Source organism: Protopterus annectens, chromosome 1.part1 (genome assembly GCF_019279795.1).
Source record: "Protopterus annectens isolate FY-2018-M chromosome 1.part1, PAN1.0, whole genome shotgun sequence".
In the NCBI taxonomy this organism is placed as follows: domain Eukaryota; kingdom Metazoa; phylum Chordata; order Ceratodontiformes; family Protopteridae; genus Protopterus; species Protopterus annectens.
Genome location: NC_056726.1, coordinates 556353638 through 556375656, shown reverse-complemented (window position 1 = coordinate 556375656; position 22019 = coordinate 556353638).

Here is a 22019-nt window from a genome sequence, read left to right as displayed (position 1 = left end):
ATCACAGTGTTGATTGTGAACACTGTAACAATTTGCTCATTCAGTTGTATTTTTGAAAGTAACGGAAACACACACACACACGGAAGGGACGGAGATGAACCTACCTATTTACATGAACTCAGTACAGTATGAAGCATTTACACAACGCTACCGAGTTAACTGACATGGCTGTCAGAGGCATACATGTAGGATGCTGGCGCCACCCGCAAGACAATATTTGGAAATAGCCAAGGCATGTGTTGCGGAGCGTCTAAAAGCATAATCAGTCGCAGAGGCAGCTGGAAACACACACACACAGAGACACACACACACACGGAAGGGACGGGGGACGAACCTGCGACTATCTACATGAACACACTACTGTATGAAGCATTTACAGAACGTGCTACCAAGTTTACTAAACAGAGCGCTGTCACACGCATACTTGTAGGCTGCTGACGTCACCCGCAAGACAATAGTTGGCAATAGCCAAGGCATGTGTTGCGGAGCGTCCAAAATCATAATCAGTCGCAGAGGCAGCTGGAAACACACACACACAGAGACACACACACACACGGAAGGGACGGGGGACGAACCTACGACTATCTACATGAACACACTACTGTATGAAGCATTTACAGAACGCTACCAAGTTTACTAAACAGAGCGCTGTCACACGCATACTTGTAGGCTGCTGACATCACCCGAAGACAATAGTTGGCAATAGCCAAGGCATGTGTTGGAGCGTCCAAAATCATAATCAGTCGCAGAGGCAGCTGGAAACACACACACACAGAGACACACACACACGGAAGGGACGGGGACGAACCTACGACTATCTACATGAACACACTACTGTATGAAGCATTTACAGAACGCGCTACCGAGTTTACTAAACAGAGCGCTGTCACAGGCATACTTGTAGGCTGCTGCCGTCACCCGCAAGACAATAGTTGTCTATAGCCAAGGCATGTGTTGCGGGCGTCTAAAATCATAATCAGTCGCAGAGGCAGCTGGAAACACACACACACAGAGACACACACACACACGGAAGGGACGGGGATGAACCTACGACTATCTACATGAACACACTACTGTATGAAGCATTTACAGAATGCGCTACCGAGTTTACTAAACAGAGCGCTGTCACAGGCATACTTGTAGGCTGCTGACGTCACCCGCAAGACAATAGTTGGCAATGGCCAAGGCATGTGTTGCGGAGCGTCTAAAATCATAATCAGTCGCAGAGGCAGCTGGAAACACATACACACAGAGACACACACACACACACACACACGGAAGGGACGGGGGACGAACCTACGCCTATCTACATGAACACACTACAGTATGAAGCATTTACAGAACGCGCTACCGAGTTTACTGAGCAGAGCGCTGTCAGGAGGCATACCCCTACGTGAGTGGTATGATTTGCAGAGGCAATGCGCCCGATCGGGAGTTCGGACAGAGTGCGCAGTCACGCAGTCTGTTACCATCCCAAGGTCGCCGTACACTAACACGTTAGTGCTGCAGTCGGAAATAACAAGTAACTACTGATCAGTACATCACTGCATACTGGGCATGCTCAGACACTTAGACTCGGCACAGGGCAGACATGCATACACATGTTGCGACAGCATGGGTGGCGGAATGTGGACCGTCGTGTGTCCAGCCACACAACAGGAACCTGGCCATGCCACAGACGTGGCCGTTGCGTAGGGGATACAGGCATGCACCCGGGGTATGACTGCAGACGGCCGCGGTGTGCACTGTGCTGTGTGTCTATCTACACAGCTGCCTACTGGGCATGCTCAGACACTTAGAGTCGGCACAGATCAGACATGCATACACATGGTGCGACGGCATGGGTGGCGGAATGCGGACCATCCTGTGTGTCCGGCCACACAACAGCAACCCGGCCATGCCACAGACGTGGCCGTTGCTGCAGGGAATATCTAGGTGCAATTAACCATGTGTAGGACTGGCCTACAGTTTGTTGCATGCTACAGACAACCCTCCCAAACACAGGATACCTTCACAGATGTCCTGAGGACACTGGTGAGTGGGCATGCTCTCACAACAGCACCGTATTGGGTGACATGAACCACCCATACATAGCCTGGGAACATTACCCATGGCACAACACAGTACGCCAGCAGTCCCAGGTGTTCACACACCTGGCCACTGTTAAACAGCCATGCACCATACATACTAGAGGGGGGATGTCTGACAGTTCTGCCCATCACACATGGTGAGGATATGCCCCACACAGGATGTACAGCCCCAATGGTGATGCAAGACCGTATAGTGGATCCACTGGTCATCCACTCACTGTAACCAACACCAGCATGGGGGACCTCAATGATGACCTCTCCACATAAAACCACACACATCATACGACCGGTGTGGTACCCTACAAGTCCTCCATGCCAGTGTTGAACAGAGGCCAGACCTGCAAACGCCTAACGAATGCCTTCCCCGACCACCCACATGCATGTCTGCAACAGGCAAACATGATGACATCAGGCCCTTGTCCACCACAGGTAGGCACATGGTGTGGTGGACTGCAGCCACTGGCTACCTGTACATCAACAGTTGGAGCTACTACATGGCAGAGCAATGACAGTACCAGGGAAACCATCACCCATTCATACCGGCGTTACCATACGGCCCCACATACCATCATCCAGGTCCGCTTGTGGGAGTGGTACTGCAGAGGGCACATGAGACAACCACAGGGCCTTCCCTAACTGTGGTAAGGACATGGTTGGGGGCACACAGACTTGCCTGGAAATGGTCCAGAATGGTACAACAGTCACTGCACCCACAGACTTTGTCTGCAAACCACAGGACATGTTCCAAGCATACATCCCCCCCCAACAGGGAACATATCCATCCCACCAGAGTGTATCCTCCCAAACATGTCATATGGCCTTGAGTGATCCCATATCTCTATGGCGGTTGACACGTCAGCAATGGGCACCGATGGTGTCCCTGGCTGTGTGCTATCCATCCTCATTGAGGCCCTCGGCCCACACATGCGTCCACTGTGTCATGTTAGCCTTACTATGGGCTATGTCCCCAATGGATGCCATATGGCATCTGTGGTCCCACTATGCCAGGGTAGTGCTCCTATGGACCGTCAACAGCCACACCCTATACGCTTGACAAGTGTTGTCTGCAAAGCTGTGTGGAGGTCCATACAGGTGGCCATGGTTACAGATAGCGGTGTACAGCCAATACCGGAACATACCCACAACTACATAGTCAAGGGCAGATCCTGCCTCCCGAACCTGCTCGTCCAGTCTGGAGTGGTCACCAAGGCCATTGATGGGGATACGTGGGTTTGCACACAGTACCATGACCTGGTGGGAACGTTCAGAGCACACTACACATGGGACCCATAGAAAGGCTCGCCAGCATACATGTGGGGACATATGTCACCCGATGCTTCTCAGACAGGTTGGAGGTCACACCACACAGGGTTGGTGCTCAAGGTGCCTTGTCACACTCATATCTGGACCCAGTGGAGGCCCACAGGGCTCACTCCTGTGCCCCCTGCCATATGGCATCCGACCTTCCAATGTGCATGCAATCATAGGGGGATTGTAGCAGACAAGGTATGCAGATGACTACGCACCAGCCAACATACCCAACACCCCATGTTACACGGACATCCACCTAGGGCGTCATAGACAAGGATGACTGGTGCCAGAGCCATGGCCTGCTACTAAATGCCAGAGAAGGTGCAGCCCTACCCAGTGTGAAGGACATGTTCGTCCCAATGTCACATGTGGGTGGTACGCCATTAAAGATGGTGGACGTGTTCAGGAAATGGCTACCACACCTGTCGGCAACCTCTGTCAACACACACAATGGCAATGTGGGTGTGAAGACATTCCATTGTGGCCTCCTGGTCTGGATGGAATGTCAACCACATCAGAGGTGTTCATTGTACCCCTGTACACATCACACACCAGAGCAATGACTGCATACAATGGCACATGTGGCCTGTAGCTAACCTGACGCCTGCAGCACTCGGAAGGACCGCAAGCGTTCCACAAGACAGGGATGACGGTGCTAGGACATGTGTCACAAGCTGCACGGCCAAGGGACACCGGCTGTGGATCTTCACAGCACAGCTGCTCCGTGGTGATCTGTGCCTGACATACACGGCCATGTCTGACCTGGGTGACATGGGCACATTCCACCTCCCAGGCTCCATGCAAACACGGGCACAGAAGCGACTGTCAGACACCTCAACACAAAGATGAGTGGGACGTGCTGGGGGAACAGGGTTAACGGCCAGACACCCCCTACAACACGGGGAGAGGTGCCAGGCCATGTGAAGGAAAGGCCCTGACTGCCTTTGTCCAGGACTGCTAATGACATGTGGATGTGTGATGATAGTTATGCGCCAGCCAACCTCTGTGTGTCACTGCTAGACCAGGGACTGGGGACTGATGGATATGGCATCCCCATCCTGAGGGGTGTTAGACGCCACACACAGTCATGCTAGGTCCACACATGTCGTAGGGCACATATCCTGTTACGTTCATGCGCCTATGTACCTATGTAGGGTCCATGCGGATGCGGTAACTGTGCTATGCTGATGTTGCCAGACATGCCTGTGGGTACCCCATGACTACACGCGGGGAACTAATTACAGTGCTCCCAGTAGGCACGCAAGTACACCATCAGTATCATACGGGTTAACTGCACCGACATGGTGCTACACATGTAACCACCACACATACTGTGTACACATATCAATGAATGCTGCACCTGTCCTGCATGGTATGTCTGCTGCATGAAGTCCGTGCACAACCCACATCACATACATACCTGTCACCAGCCATACACACACACCACAACATACACATCGCGTAGTATGCGGACACAGGTATCACATACACCTCTCACTATCGTGTCCACCCTGTGCATCAGAATATGTTAGCTTAACCTTGCAGTGATGGTGTAGCTCACAGTTATGCGGCAGAGACTTCATCATATGCACAGGGTGATATGTGTGCCACAGGCATGGGCTGTACCAATGGATGACATCATGTGTGTGTGTAAGGGCCAGTGCATTGAGTGGGCATGACTATGTAGATTGCATGTGGGTGTGGTGGAGCCCTACAGTTGTGTCTGCTGTGTGTGGGTGTGTGTGTACACAGTTCATTCATCTGTGATGCCTACACGGGTATGCTTGGCAGCCCCTGACTGTACAGTGCAGGTGTTACGGCTCACTGTGTCTGCCGGGCGGCCTGACCCGCCTGCCTGGGGTCGCACGGCACGACCGGGTGTAGGCACGGACTGTCCACTCTCCGATGTCACATGTCCGCTGGAAGCGTGCCCATCGACGGGCCCAGGGCCACGTCCACGTGGCCTGCTCTGTCCTGGTGTGGATGGTGTAGTAGCAGCTGCACTGCTGCTGCTACCAGCACTGTCTGGGTGGGCATGGGAGGTGGCACGCACACGCTGACCTGCAGCAGGTGGTGTTGCTGGCACACGCCCACGTGCCCTATGCCTCACCCCTAACTGGTGTTCCTGCACGGACTGTGCACGCTCAAGGATGGCCATGCCTCGGTCGAGGATACCAGCCATGTCACCCAATCTCCTATCCAAAACATCGGCAAGATGCTGTTGTGCATTTGCCAATGCCTGGATGTTGTCATTCAGGGTACGGATTGCAGACCTCTGCAGCCTCTGCCCTTCCTGGTTCTGCCGTTCGGCACGTGCCTGCGCCGCCATTACAGTCTGGAACATGCGTCTGGTTATACCAGCTGCTGCACCCTGTACGGCAGGTGTATGTCTAGCGGTGCTCCCCACGAGCAGCACCTGCCACATGCCTCGTGGCACTGCACCAGTCCTTACACTGGCAACATCGTGTGTACCCACACCTTCTGCAGCCACCACACATTCCTGCTCGGGGACAACAGACGCTGACTGACCGTCATCTATGGTCAACGGTGTTGGGGTATGTGTCGGCATCTGAACCGTGCGGGGATGAAAGGGATGTATGTGTGATGTTCTCCACTGGCACAGTGTCTGCCTGTGACGACCCTGCCTGTGCCTCATGCACATGGTCATCACCACTAGTATCTGTGGGGACACTAGCATCAGATTGACCGCAGGAGGGAACTCACCTACAGCACCTGTCAATACAAAGACATACCATCGGTTATAATACAGACACACACACACCCACACACCCACACACACACACACACACACACACACACACACACACACACACACACACACACACACACAGACAGCATGCATGTGATACTGCAGGTGGCATGCAGCATTCACACAACACAGACCAGTGAATGCAGACCAGACATTCATAGTGTCAGTATGTACACTGCCCTGGTGGGGACAGTACAACAGGCAGGTGTCATTTAGTAGGCATGCAGTACACACATTCATGGTAGTTTGCATGCATCAGCGTGATACACCGTGTGGCCGCGGGGAAGTTGAGAGTACAGATGGCTGCCGACAGTATGTAATGTACACCGCAAACATGTGCGGTATCTTGTGGACATGTGACCATATCACAATGGCTGTCACGGTGCAGTGTTATGTGTACAGTCTACAGATACAATGTATGGGTAACAGTGATGTCTGTGCAGGTACGATTGCTGTGAGCTGTGTGCATAGCTGTACAGTGTGAAGTGCGGGCTCTGTGCCACTGCACAGTAGCAGGACACAGCTATGTGTCTGTGCGATGCGTGACCTGGATGCATTACATTGCCATGTCTGTAAGTCAGTTCAGATGCTCAGCAGCACGTATATGGTGGACATTGGAGGCACCTGTAGTAGCTGTGGAGAGGCGTTCCATGTCACTGGTGTACTACATTGGATGTCCAGGGGGTCCACTACAGTGATGAACCCACTATGTGTGTAGAGGGTGCAACGGTGAGTACCCACTGTGGATGTGCTGTGTGGCAACATGCCTGTAGGTATCAACCATGGCCTTGTCTGTCTGAGTCATTGACTATTGTGTGTGGTAGACATCGTGCACCACGGCCCTGTGGTGGCCCATGTGACATACAACCATACTAGTGTGAGGTGTCACATTCTATATGCTGACAGTGTGGATGTCTGCTATGTTGTGCATAGGTCATGTCATGGTGTGACAATGCTGCAGCCAGACATCCACGTGCATGGGACATGGCATGTGCCATGTCACAACGCGATGCACCGATGCAGGGCATGGGTCACATTGGTAACACCTGTGCTCTGGCCAGATCACAGCTCACTATGTGGTACTGTGTGCATACTGCACTGGCATACCAATGCATACTACACATGCAGCCATTGTGTAACACCTACACCATTGTATGCATAGCTGACTGCACGTAACACACCAATAGGTTGTGTGGTGTCATAGCACTCACGCCAACGGGTGTATCTACTGTACATGGGTGTTGTGCGTGTCGGGTGGTGCGAGCTGTATACCGTGACTGGGGCACACACAGGTGAGCATGTCATGCCTAGACACATGGGAATATCAATACAGCAGAACATGCCTTTGACTAGCAACAGACTTACCTGCAACAGACCCTTGTCCTTGCGACATGCCAGACGTACCTGTAAAGGCATTGCACAAAGGTATACACATTAGCCATTACTATCTCCACAGTCAGCACTGTGCATCTCACATCATGCATGTGTGTGGTAGCATGTGCTATGCACATGTCTGCTAACACAACATAGCATACAATGGTTTGCATCTTGTGTGGCCATATACCTGGCATGTATTGCTATATCATGTGTTGTACTATGACACCCACACCCACGTCGCCTATCATACAAACATGCAACACTGACTTACCATGCGGCTCCAGGCTCATATCTCGGGAGACACCCACCTCCACAATGGACGCAAGTGTTTCTGCGTGTTCTTCTGTGGGTGTCCCCAGACTGGCCAGGAGCTCCTCCGTGGCTGTGAGTGGGGGCTGGGTTGGTGGCCCACCACCTGTCCCACGTTGTTGCCTGGCAATTGCAGCGGCACGCTGTCTTGCATGCCGGATCAGGTCTGTGCAGTGCCTGCGGATTTGTTGATAGCTGCGGTTGTTTCCGCCCACACTGTTCACCCTCCTGCACATCTCCTCCCACATCTCCTGCCGTTCCTGTGCCTGCTGTGGCACATGGCTAAATAGGGCGGCGTGGTTGCCATGGAGGTATGGAATGATCACCTCCTCCTCCTGTCGGCTGAATGGTGGAAGACGGGAACGTGGCATTATCTGGAAGACATAATGATGGTGGCAGGTCACATTCACACTGCTGTGCTGGCATACTGTTGGAAATACATTGCTATGACATGTACGACATCTGCACAGTGATCTGTGAAGGGCATCGTGGCAGTGACACAGCCGATGTTCTGGCTTCACACCATTGAGCACTGGGTGTCACATCATATCTGTGTGCCACCCCATCACACTGTACAGGCAGCATGTAGATGTTAGCCTGCCATGGACATGTGTACCTGGCTGCACCTATGTCCACATCAGTTGGCATAGGTCCCCATGTGACGCCTGTGGTACTGTTCACCTGGACGCTGTGTATATGTCAGTACACATCACATCTGTGTCCATTGTGAACGTCAGCAGCGGCACTAAACACATACACATGGACACCTGCACATGCATGTGTTGTGCCATGTACTTCCACACAGCACTGTTGCTGGACAACTTGCCACAGCTCACCTGTGTTGCATATGTGATAGACATGGAGCAATGTGTAACCATGACACATTAGCAGGAAAGGCCATGCATAGCATGTACAAACACACATTGTGCAGAGCATCACACAGCACCTGTAACATGACAGGGTGCATCGCCGCCACATTACTGCTGTGTATGGTTGATAGTGAGAGTGCCTTTTGTCCATTGCACCATGTGGGACTGTGATAGCTCATGCAGCCTTGCTGGTCAGCTCTGCATGATATGGCAGGGTATGCCACATACATGGCACTGGGTGTGATCCACCTGGGGTTTGGCGGTATTGGTAGGGTGGCTGTCCATTGCATATGTCATAGCTGTGTGAATATGGACATTCAACATGTTTATCACCATGGTGTGGGCACTGTCCTCGAGCGAGGTATGCTGTACACTGCTTGTTGAGGGTGTGTCTGTTGCATGCAGGTATCACACATCCATGCATACACTGTAGCCCTGGCAGGTGCTATGTGCTGGGATATTGATCGACACAGTGCTGTATGTGGACACACACCACTATCCCATGCACATGGATGGCTGCCTGAACTGATGTGGGTAACACATATGTGTACATCCAGTGCCCGCTGCCACCCACATGTCTGCTGCTGCACTACACACCGCCATCCCTCCCTCTGTGAAGTGGTGTTGGGCTCAGCAGAGGTATCCATGTATGGGGACAGGGATGTTCACATAGCAGGCCCACTGATGGTATCGTCGATCTGACCATACACATATGATGCACCCCTCACACATACAACCCATTCATATTGTTGTTCACAACGGTGACACAGCTATATTGCTATGCCGGAGGCATTCACAGACATACATACACACAGGCATGCACGTCCATCTGTGTCATTGCCTGGACTATTGGTGTGGTTTGGCACCCAACGTGTTTGACTGCAGGTGGCGCAGACCTACTGTGCACATGTGTACATGGTAGGCCTGTTCTACGGTAGGCATCTGTGATGTGCTGTGCACATCTCATATCTGCACATTTGGTTGGTGTCCATTGGTCCACAGGCCAGTGGTGGGACATACAGGGATGTTGCTGTACATATATGCATGCGACCCTGTACAGCTGTGACGCTAGCCTCTCAGATGCTCATGTGTCGTGGACGTGAACACCGTACACACACGTGGTTGTGGGCTGCCATCCGTACCCATCTCCACCTGTGGGTTGCTATCATCCCACACACTCCTTGTACTGTATGTTCAGGCTATGCACCTATGTGGGGCTTGTGTGCATGCAATACGATACTATGTGCCTTTGCACCCATCACAGACAATGTCACACAGGTACACCGGCAGCCATACACATCGCAGCTTGTTGTCAGCACGTCACATGTGGTACACACCTAACACATCTCCTGTGGGACATGGTAATTTGTATGGGCATGTCCAGTTGTCACATACCACAGCTACCCCTACATGACGGCTATGCAGGACATGTGTGTGGACATCTACTGTGACATGTACACGAGCAATGCCCCCTACCTACATCACATGGTACTACCTGTGGAGTATGTGTGTCTCAATCCATGCTATGGCCATAGATGACAATTGTACATCAATATGTGCAACATACCTCATTGGGGGTTGTCATGTGCACATGTTTTATGTGTCAATGCATTGTTTGTGTCTGTTGGGCGGTCATTGTTGTGTATGGTTTACATGGCTGACATAGCGTACTGTGTCTGATTCCAGGTACTTCATTCGGCTACCAGCATTGTACCTGGCAATACATTCCAGCCATCATGTAGCCAGCTTAGATGACAGTGGGAGGTGTTCCGCCATGTGCACATATGTCACACAGTACGGGGGTGACTGACACACATTGTCAGGACTGGGTTCTGACTGCTGTGGCTGTGTGTACCGGTGTTGACAACCATGACTGCACCAGATGGTGTCTTCTGGATGTGTGACATTCACAACAAACACCTACATTCACATAGCAGCGCATCGTCCACGACAATGGACATTCCTGCATGAACACTGTGTACGGTATGTCTGTATGACCACTGCATATATCACTGGTGGCCACCAGCATGGCTGCCTACAACAGCAGTGTGTATCCTGTGCAAACATGGGTTACACCAGTCACAACACACCTGTGTCAGATGGCCCTGTAGTGGGTGACAGTGCAGTTCCATTCATCATGTAACAGTATACATCGTGCACCAGTATGTTGCAGACATGTGAACGGCTGTGCTAGTTGACATATGCACACATGACACATCACCTGGTACACCGTGTCTGCCTTGCGACCTGCTATTGTGACCACCCTGTGATGACATTGTACGGCCCACATGGACATGTGATGGCTCAATGGTGAATTAACCCTCCAGGTGTGTGTCTAGCCAGGTGTCCAGTAGCCACTGGTCTGCATGCAGGGATAGTCTACATTGGCCTACTCTGTCACTGGGACTGTTGACTATGGTCATACTGTTGTTATGCAGGCATGTGCTGTTTGTCCAGTCTGATAGTCGTGTTCAAACACACTACCGTGGCACACATGACATGTGGACATCTGCCTAAGGTGTGCAGCCCACATGTACATCTTCACATGCTATGCTGCCTGTGCAGTGGTGTCACATGTCTGTCTCCGGCAGGGCTGTCACAGGTAGGCACAGCATGCAGTGATGTGTGACAATGCTTACACCCTCCACTGTGCTGTACACTAGCACTGCACACACAGTACAGCACACATGTCATTTTTCTGCAGTGCCTGGGACCTGCCTCCCTGCCCTACGGCACACCTGCCATTCCACATTGTACACAGATCATACCTCCCAGGCACATACCTGGACTGCAACACACACGGGTGGGTGGTTCCCACACCACACCGTGATTTACACACATACTGTATATTCCCATGACACATTGCATCATAGGTAGTCCATGTTCAGATACCCATGTTCGTGGCCGCTACGCACATTGTGACACGCGACAGTGAATACACTGTACACCACAGGTTACATGCCGGTCAGGTTGGCATACTGTACATTGCACCTGGGACAGTTGCTACTGCTATGTATTGCCAGCAACACGCCCTTCCCTAGTATGGACTCCCATGTACCCACACATGCTTGGCCATGCAGTACACATAGCTGGGTGACACATTACATGACACATACCATACCTACACTACCCTCAGCATGCACCACACCTCCATGTGTCTGTGTGCTAGGCCTACACACCTCCCCCCTCTGTTTGCTGAACATCCATGCTTACCATCCCTGCTAGCCACACCCTAAACACACAACCATAGCAGCATGCATGGTACATACACACTACAGCCGGTATTACTGACATCCACTGACAGTGGTAGTTGATGGCATGGCACCCCGTACGATGGACAGTCTACGTGCCTATGCCAACACTGATCACAGTGCACTTCTGCTACATTTACACACTGGTAGGGACCATGCTATTCCACACTGAGACATGGTGGTACTGGCCTTTTCACAGACGCCACAGTGGTATTCCTGTTCCATGCACACGTGCTGTATGGGCACATGTGCAGGCTGTTGCACGGTAGTTATGTTCACCTGTGTCTTGTGTGTCACTTGACAGTCATGGTGTGTCCTGATGGTGCATGACATACTCCACAACTAGCTACCTACACATGACTGCCAGACATTGCAGTGTGGGCCCTCACGCAGTGTGGTGGTATGTCTCTGCTGTTTGACTACATCCACATTCAATGCAGCATACCACGGTCATGCAGGCATTGACGACACAGATGTTGCTGTCATCGTGCCTGCCAATGGGGTACCTACCAACAATACACACTCTCACTCACTACAGGGTTCCAATCCTTGGCTGGACATTGTATTAACCCTGTGGACACATACATAGTACTGCCATGCACATGTTATGTCCGGGAACACAGTCGATGTCACCTCAAACCGCCGTAGTTGTTGTATCCCGCCAACCTGGCTGTTACATGTCTCTGCAGCAGCACACGTCAGTGACTGCTACCCATTCATGTACGTTGTGCACCCTGACCACCACACTACCACATCTATCACACTACATGGATGGTACTGCATTGCACGTATGGGGCTGCATCTCTACACCCATGACTGGGCCATTCAGTATGGCACTGGGCCACATCTTGACATACATGCTTCACACACTCATTGACTACCTGCATGCCTTTCCTGGCACCCTTGTTGGGCTTCTGTGCGCCACAGCACACCACATCCCATGCTGGCCACCTGTCATATTATTGCATGGGTGGTTGGGGTGGTACAGAGGGTATCACATCGGACATGATCCGCTCTTTGCCCTTCAGCACCATTCCACTTTATGCTATTGCCAGTGTACACATCCAGCATCACATCGTACCCTGTGTATCGGGATGTTATGCCATGTGCCTTCTGTACAGTTCACACAGTGGTGCAGGCATATCATGCTAACTACTACAAGTCAGGGACGTGTGACATTGCACGGTCCTCAGACATGTGGCCCCTCATGCTCAGTATTTGCATACATACACTACCTGCTGTCACACAGTACTGTACATGCCTACATATACCACTTCTACATACCTGGCAGCATTCTAGCTCATCCTACTCATGTTGCTGACACCCATACAGGTGTCAGTGTGGCAGATATATCATGTAGATATCATTTTATCAGTTACATCACACATAGTGCATACACATCACCTTTGCATACTGACAGTCATGCGGTGTGTATCACATGGATACTGTCCTATACAGGCATATCACGTTGTACATGGTTGATGTACACACATGGCCCACATGGTGCTGTGGTTGCCATATTACACCATGGCGTGGGTACACATGTGCAGGACCACGCATTTCTGGACCGTATGTCTGGCTGATACCTTGGGTGCCCTTGTACCAGTGCCATACACACATGTACACGCAGGCTGTGTTACAATAACAGGTTTGGTGTACCTTACACAATGGATACAACGTTACATGTCTCAGTATAGTCATGCTGTGCTCTCTACCAGCTCAGACAGTTTACATATGCAAATGACAGTCATGTAACACATCTGTGCTCACCTGCATGCCACTAACACAGGGGTGTAATCTACTCTGCCATGGGCCATGTTCTCCGCGGTACTGATGCATGTAGTACTCCTACATGGCGTTTGCAGTGGGCAGGGTGGGAGAGCAGTCCTGCATGTGTGCACACATGCCACATTGCTCAGCCCGGGCATCTGTGTGACATCCACAGACTGGACACACACCATGCTGTGGGACATGGGTCCTGTGCACATCCCACAGGGGCACACTGTGTCACTAGTCATGTGATAGCTTCCTTGCTGGTAGGGTGACACAGACCCATGGTACCACCACGGCGGACGTTCTGTATAGACATGACAGTTGACATCCAGTTCTGCCGTTCAGTGGACACTACCATGGGGGGGGTCAGTACTGTGTACATTGCACATGTGTTTACACACGGCTCTGCTGGACATCATTGTGGCACACATTGCACCTGCTATGGAACGTTTGGACATGGTCACTTGCTGTTCCCTCCATTTCGGGTCCCTATTCTGCTACTACATTGTCCCATATGTGCAGGCCATACATATCTTGTGTATGTACATAACATTAGGCCATCGCTCCATCATGCATGCTATGCCTGTGATACTGTCTATGATTTGTGAACATATCCATCATGCCAGCTTTGCATTACACATAATTGACATAGTCGCCCCTACTGCGTGGGATACGTGCACGTCGTGCGCGCATTCCGTGATGACATCGATGGTATATGCCCATGCACATGTGTGCTGTGACACTATACATACATGTCCTATCCCCTGCTGTGGCACTTCATTGTTGGATATCCACTGCCAGCATCAGCGTGGGTGGTGGCATTGTTCTGTGTTTGCAACCCCTATGGCAGACCTGGGGTACGGTTACCACCTGTGCCACTTTGCAAGGGACAGTCCCTCCTTGGTCAGTTCTGTCCTGACAAAATATATTACAAATGGCAATTGTCCTGAGATTGTAGGACATCACTATATGCCATTCTTATGTAAGAGTTGCATCACATACTTATTTATGTATGTACATTCCTAAATGTTACAAGACACACAATAAGCAACTTAACTGCTACAAGACTACAGTTTTCTTTATGCAAAACAGTAGAGTTCTAACCTTTGTACTGACCATGGGTATGTGTCCACCTGTAACATCTGATGTGTGTCCCGTAGATTTCCCACTTTGGCCATTTGAAAAGGTGGCAAGCCGAACCTGGGGTTATCCCGGGTGTGTACATGTTGTCCCACTGCTGTGCACACGTTGTCCACAGTCGTTGGTATGCTGCACGTTTTAGCATTACATATCCAACCTTCGCCTCTCTCTGCCTGATGGACAGGTATCTTTACCTACACACACCGTTCACATACTGTACAGATTCATATCGTATGCGTTACACACCAGTACATGTCGTGGGTTCGACATACCTTTCCAGCCTTTTGTTCTGGGTTCGTCTCTATTCCCTTGTTTCTCCTTCTCTATTCGTGTTAGTTCGGTATGAACATACGGTTTGAATATCCAGGGAGTCTTCCTTATATTCGTCGTCACCTGAGGCATGTGTGTTAATCAGGCCAATAGCTGTTCCTCGGTGTGTACTTATGCGCATATCGGGCGGTGATCCCCTTCCTTCGTTCGTTAAGCGTCGGCACTAGCCCATGGTTCTTTCCTCGTGTGGCCGTTGGTTATTTGCAATACCTTCGTGAGGATGGTATGTATTGTATCATGTTTGTGTGACTGCATCCGCTATGTGTGGTGTCGGGCACATTTCGCTGTGGTGTAAGCCGTGGATTGTGTGTGTTGAGTATGGTATTGTGTTCGACATGTGGGTCCCCGTGTCCTGGCGGCGTCTGTCGATGGCGTTGTGCATTCAGATGTGTTACATAGCTGTTATTTTCCTGTACATAGCGGATGCAGGGATGCATCAGCCGCTGCTAGTGTTTCCCAGGAGCTTGTTGTGGGTATGCTGCTGTCATTCACTGCCTGTATGTGTTTGCTACGGTTTTAGCTGTTATCCCTTTGATATGTGCAATGGGGTATATCTGCGGATGTGGGTGACGGGTAGGGGTGTGAGTCTTGCATTTATACATACCAGATATGCTTGTGTGTGTGCTCCATCCCTGCTTGGGGAGCTGCGGGTTACCTGTCTGTTGTTCCGGGAATGTTTGTTTGGTTGATGTCGTCTGCTGTCGGTATCGCCTGCATGTGTGCTTCCTGCACGTATTCCTCCTTCACATCGGTTATATATCTGCGGATGTTCGTCCGTGCCTACTATCCATTGGCATTTTGTCGCTGATAGTTACGGTGAATGTGGTCCTATACTTGGGGCGACCTGTATGCTACCGGTAGCCTCCTATTCGTGCCGCTTGCTTACACACGCGGTATTTACGGACCGTAGGTGTTCACGATCGGTGCGGGATAGCACATTCGATTTTCGCCGTACATGCCTGATGCTGTGTAACGTTGGCCGGACCGTGTGGAGTCTACCTTATGGCCGCCATACCTACGGTCATGGTTTGTACATCGTCCTTTGCATCTCCTGTTGGCTATGGCCCTGTGGTACACTTTGGGACATTTCAGCTTTGCATCGTTTTACGCATACGTGCATAGCCACTGAGGAGATGTCAGTACTACTTTGTGGGTACTGCTGTACATCGCCTATGGTTCCTGTACTGTATGCCTCGCCTGTTATTACACTCCGCCTGTGACATGTCATCTACATACACAGTTTACAGTGGCACACATTACACACACACAGCGGAACACACGACAACCTCACCTCACACACACACATATTGCCGCCATGGCTGTCAACCTTCTATTTCCAGAGTGAGGAACACACACAGTAGTAATGTGAAACAAATGGGCATAATGTGGAACACATAGTAATGGCATAGTGACAACTTCAGCTAAGTAGGTCATAGGTTGATTGTAATATGCTGATTTACTTACAGTGAAGAACCTTTACTGACTTACTATGAGTACATTCTATTTACCAGGATGTCATTTATATACATTCCTAACAATGGATGTTTGACAGACATTTTCAATGTGGAACTTGGAGGAATTGCGAGGAACATGAACTGTTTTACACCCCAAATGAGGTACGTTCCTCATAATGTCGTACACTTCACTGGTATGCTTTCCGCTTCGCTTTTGACCGACGGTTGAACACAATACCTCGTTGGCCGCATAAGCGGTGGCGTGTATCTCGCACTCATATCCTATGGATATGACACGCTTTATATCTAGGGTTGCCACCTTTTCAAATACAAAGTGGGACATTGTCTGTGGAAACATCAGATTTTGCATGCAAACACATACCCACGGCCAGTACAAAGGACAGCAATTCACTTTTTTGACAGGATACAAACCTGTAGCATTACAGTTGCTTATTCTGTTTATTATCATATTTAGATGTTTCTTCTACAAAATCACTTGTTTTATGCGACTAATATAGAAATTATGGGAAATAGTTTTGTCCTACAATCTCAGGACATTTGCCATTTTGTCAATGTTTTTGCAGGACACAACTGCCCAAAGGGGGACTGTCCCTCACAACGTGGGACAGGTGGTAACCCTACACATATCCCGTTACTGTACCGTGGACTGGTGACCATCCCGACATGCAGATATGTATTGATGCAGGTTAACATTTCCATGGCTGGCGTTACCTGCCCTGCCCACCCTCCAGGATGATCGGGTTGTCGGTCACTATGTTTACTATGTGGTGATTTCACGTCTTACTTATCTGTGAACTTGCATCCCTGGGTTCCATATTACCCTGTTGTACTTTATATCTGTGTATGCGTACATATATTTCTACATGTGTACTGATGTGTATTTCCGTATCTGTGTATGCACATGAGTACATATGTGGTCGACTTGCGGCGATAGTGGCAGCATCTGACTACGCCGTGTGCTGTAGAACCGGCGTGCGTTGAGGTGTTGGCGTTCCATGCTCTGCTGGCTATTGGGTGTGCGGTGTTTGGGCGGTGCCTTCGTTGGAGTCACACATACGTCCGCACATACGGTACACATTATGGGCGGACACGTTTGTGTGGCGTCCATTTTACTGTGTGTGCAGGTCAGGAGGTGTCAGTCCATGGGGCCTACACTGTCAACGTATGTGCTATGCGTTCCCTCTTTGCCAGGGTGTAGGCATATTGGGTACGCCTCTGTCTACCTACTGGGGCTGGCTCAGTGTGTCCATGGCACTGAACGCCCTGTGCCTGTGCTTGCCCTGGCAGTTGTGGCGGGCTTGGTGGCCCTCCGGCATTATGTCCCTGCAGCAGCTGTTTCCGCGAATCATATTGTGTAGCATACAACATACTATGAATATGTGGGCACTTGTGCCTGGAGAGTACTGCAAGGCTCCACCGGATGTATCCAAGCACCGGAACCGTGATTTCAACATCGAACACACGCTCTATGATTATTCTAGTTTGTCGTGTGCCTCATTATGGCGTTCTTGCATGTGTGTGTGTGCATTCCTGATGGGTGTCATCAACCACGGCTCCAGTGCGTAGCCAGCATCCCCACAAGGTGACCTTGTGTGATGTCCCCTGGCGAATACCTGATACAGCTGTGAGGCATGCCAGATATGGGAGTCGTGGTAGCTTCCAGGGCTGCCAGCACACACATCCATAATAATGCCCTGCGCATTGCACGACCTGGCAATTGATGGAGGTATCCCTTGCGGTTTATGTAGCATCTACCCTGCTCCCGGGTGGTGACTTAATTTCTATGTGCGCAGTCTATCGCGCAGGACCTCCGGTATTGTGCCACACGGTGGAAGCGGCGCATATTGCTAGCCAACTCCTCCTGAGATGTGGGGTAATTTATGTGCTCATGGGCATGTGGTAACATGGCATCCAGGAACTGGTGTAGTACCCTGGATGCTGATGCCTGTGAGATGCCCATTATGTCCCCGGTTGGCCTTTGAAAGGTACCGTAGCCAGTATTCGCAAGCTCACACATACCTTTGTGTCCACTGGGATGGGCTCCCTCTGTTGTCTCTTGTTCTCAGGCGGCCGCACAGCTCCACTATTTGCTGTAGCGTGTCCCTGTCCACCCTGTAGCGCTCTACTATCTCCAGGTCTCGCAGCCCTGGTAGGTCACCCTTGGTCTGAACACTCTCCTTCTCCTGTGAGGCCTACGGTCGTTGTCGGCACCACCCTCCGCAACTCCGTCTGTCTCTGCCACATACCTATGCATCACGGCCGCGGCACCCAGCATATACATATTAAAAGTTCCCGTCTGTTTACACCCTACGGTGCGGCGTTTGGGAAATCGCTGTGTGTTGTGTGCATTCACATTTAATACTGTTGTGCTGTATACCCGGTGATGTCATTGGGTGTGTCTGTGCGGCCGTATCCACGGATTATTTCCGTGGTTTTACGCTTACAGCTGCAACGGTACTGCCTGTAGTGTTACATTACAGTTGCCTGCATTGCCTTCGCCTGGCATCTTACATTACTGCATCCTGCAGGCACATGGCATATGATGCATTTTATCTGCAGCCGCAGTTATGCTACCTCTGTACTTGGCTGTGCTATTTCGGTTCTTTGCTCTTTGCTCTTTGCATTTCTACTACATCCCCTACTATCTTTGCACTCATATGCCTCCCCTTTCCCGTTATGCAGGAGTCTGAATGCAGAGTTATCAGCTGCCGGCTGTGCCCTTCCTGCATTGATTGGTGTTAATTGCTCGTTACGGATCCATTTACACTGCTTCCGCATTTCCTCGTATTCTCCGCATTACCTTCCTATATCCCTGGTTGTTGCCGGTGAGGGCCACATGACTGGTTTAGGAGCGTAGTCATCCTCGTGCACATGCATTTGTACGCGCATTCTGTACTCTCAGCGCATCTATTTCCTAACACGCCAGTCCTGATGCTGTGATGTGCATTGTACAGCCCAGATTTGCTGACCTCCAATATCCTTCCTCCTACAGTGGCACACCCTCTGTGGTTGACATGTATCTCGTAGGCCACTCCTCGGTGTAGTACCTTCGCCGTTGCTCCATCCTTACGCCCGGCGCCTTTTGCGATTCACTATTATCTGCCTCATTTGCATGGAATTGACTACTAATACATGGTTACTGCGCGGACGCCACCACTCCTTGACAACCATTGCGCTGGGGTTGCAGCTTTACATACATACTATGGTGTGTGGTGGCTGTGCAGCTGATTTGTGTTCTACTGCTCTTTTAGGACATTGTCATATTATTTCATTGCTTTACAACTTCTGTGCACATATCCGGGGTCTGCTGTTCTTTCTACATACGTGCCATTTATATCATTTTTACATTTTGTGCATATTTTCTTTGGACATTCTCGGTGCCTTTCCACATTGGCATATTGCACCTATATGATACCTGACTTTGACAGCCTTCCGTTACTCCTCCGGTATGTTTGGGTAAATGTAAACCGTTATTTTTGGTTTACATTGCCGCGTCTTCGCCTACGCCTCGCCGCCGTGGATCGCTATTTGCCCTCATTTGCATGGTGCAATACCGCACACAGTGTGTTTTGCATACCTCACCCGGGCGGGACGGTCCGGCGCACGCCGGTAGTGCACGTGGAATTCATTCATACCTGAATCGCTAAGCAGCCATATTTGGCGTTATAATGCCGACGCTATGCTGGCGCCTGGCGCAAGGTTCATGAATCCCGGGGGGGAGTCTTTTGAATTGGTATGTAAATTTCATCCACTTCATTATTTGTCATGTATTAATCTTGATTATTATAATTTGGTTAATTTAATTAACAATTTGAGGTGTCAGGGGCACAATAAGTAAGTACACTCGTCTTTGGTATAGAAGGTTGTGGGTTCTGTTCCCACAACAGATAGATAGATTGTTGACACCGCAGTACAGCATAAGGGGTGTGCTGCACTCCTGAGTATGCTCTCCTTCAGAGGAGACATTAAACCATGGCCTCATCTGCTTGATTTGGTGGTAAATGAGGTGGATGTAAAAGTTCCCATGGCGCCTCTCAAAAAGAGTAAGGGAAGTTCCATGATGCCCCTGCCAAATTTCCCCTAGTAATATAAATATCACCTACTCAAAATGAACACATTTTTTTTATAAATATCACCTAGATTCTCCCCTGAAAATATACTATTTGTCTAGTGGAACTAACCCAGTCAACAAAGGACAAATAAAAAAACAAACAAATAAATAAATCTTGATATGAATTATGAACAGGATCATTTTGTTATTTCTGATGACAGTTTTTATTCCAGCATTTCTGATCAAGAAAAGGTTAATGCTTGCTGTTTAATTCACATTTCCAAAACCCATATTTCAGAATGAGTGTTGAACAATTTTCTAATATGTTACATTTTGCCAGTGACGGTTTTTAGAATTTGTTACATAAAAAAGATTTTTAAATCTAATTTGACCAAAACTGAATGGAATGCCTTTAATGAACTGACTAATAATCAGATAAGGGCAATAATAGTGTTTTTTTTATAGTATGTTCAATATTTACATGTGTTATTCGCATTTGGAAGATTTTAATACTTGACAAGTTAGTAAAGATATATATATATATATATATATATATATATATATATATATATATATATATATATATATATGTTCAATCTGTGTTGAATTTTAATATATTGTTAGAAAAAATTGTACCCCAGGATTCAATAAATGCCATGTAGATTTCAAGCAGAGCCTACACGGAGTGCTCTTGCATACACGATTTTGCTCATCATGCGGCATCAAGCCATGCATATTAATGAGGCAATGAGAGTGCAAGCAAGGTTTCATGGCTTACATCAGTTCTGCTGGCCGCAAAACATCTAATATGAATGCAGTTCATACCTCTTAATATTTTAGTGCAAGAAATCTGGACAAAGACTAAAATAATGGGGGGACAAAGGTCCAAAAATAGACAGGTTTTCAATATTGTTCTTATAAACTGAATAATAGGATTTGTGTTAGCATGCATTTTCTGAAGAATATGAAATACGAAACTCAAATGTATGTCATTATACATTGACTTCAATCTTCAGTGATTTTCCAGAAAACCACAAATTGTACAAGGAATAGCCCAAATGTAAGAGGCAAAAACCTGGGCATTCTGTAAAAATCCGGATGCTTGGGAGGTATGACGCAGATAGCATTTCCGTGTAAGGTTGGTGGCCATGAAAGTGGATTGTAGGACAGCACAGGAATTGCTTTTCCCTGTCTTGAGTTTTCTTCATTAAAATTTGTTTGGGGCACTGCCATAGATTGTTTTTCCTCATTTCAAGTATGCCTCCATTTTTTT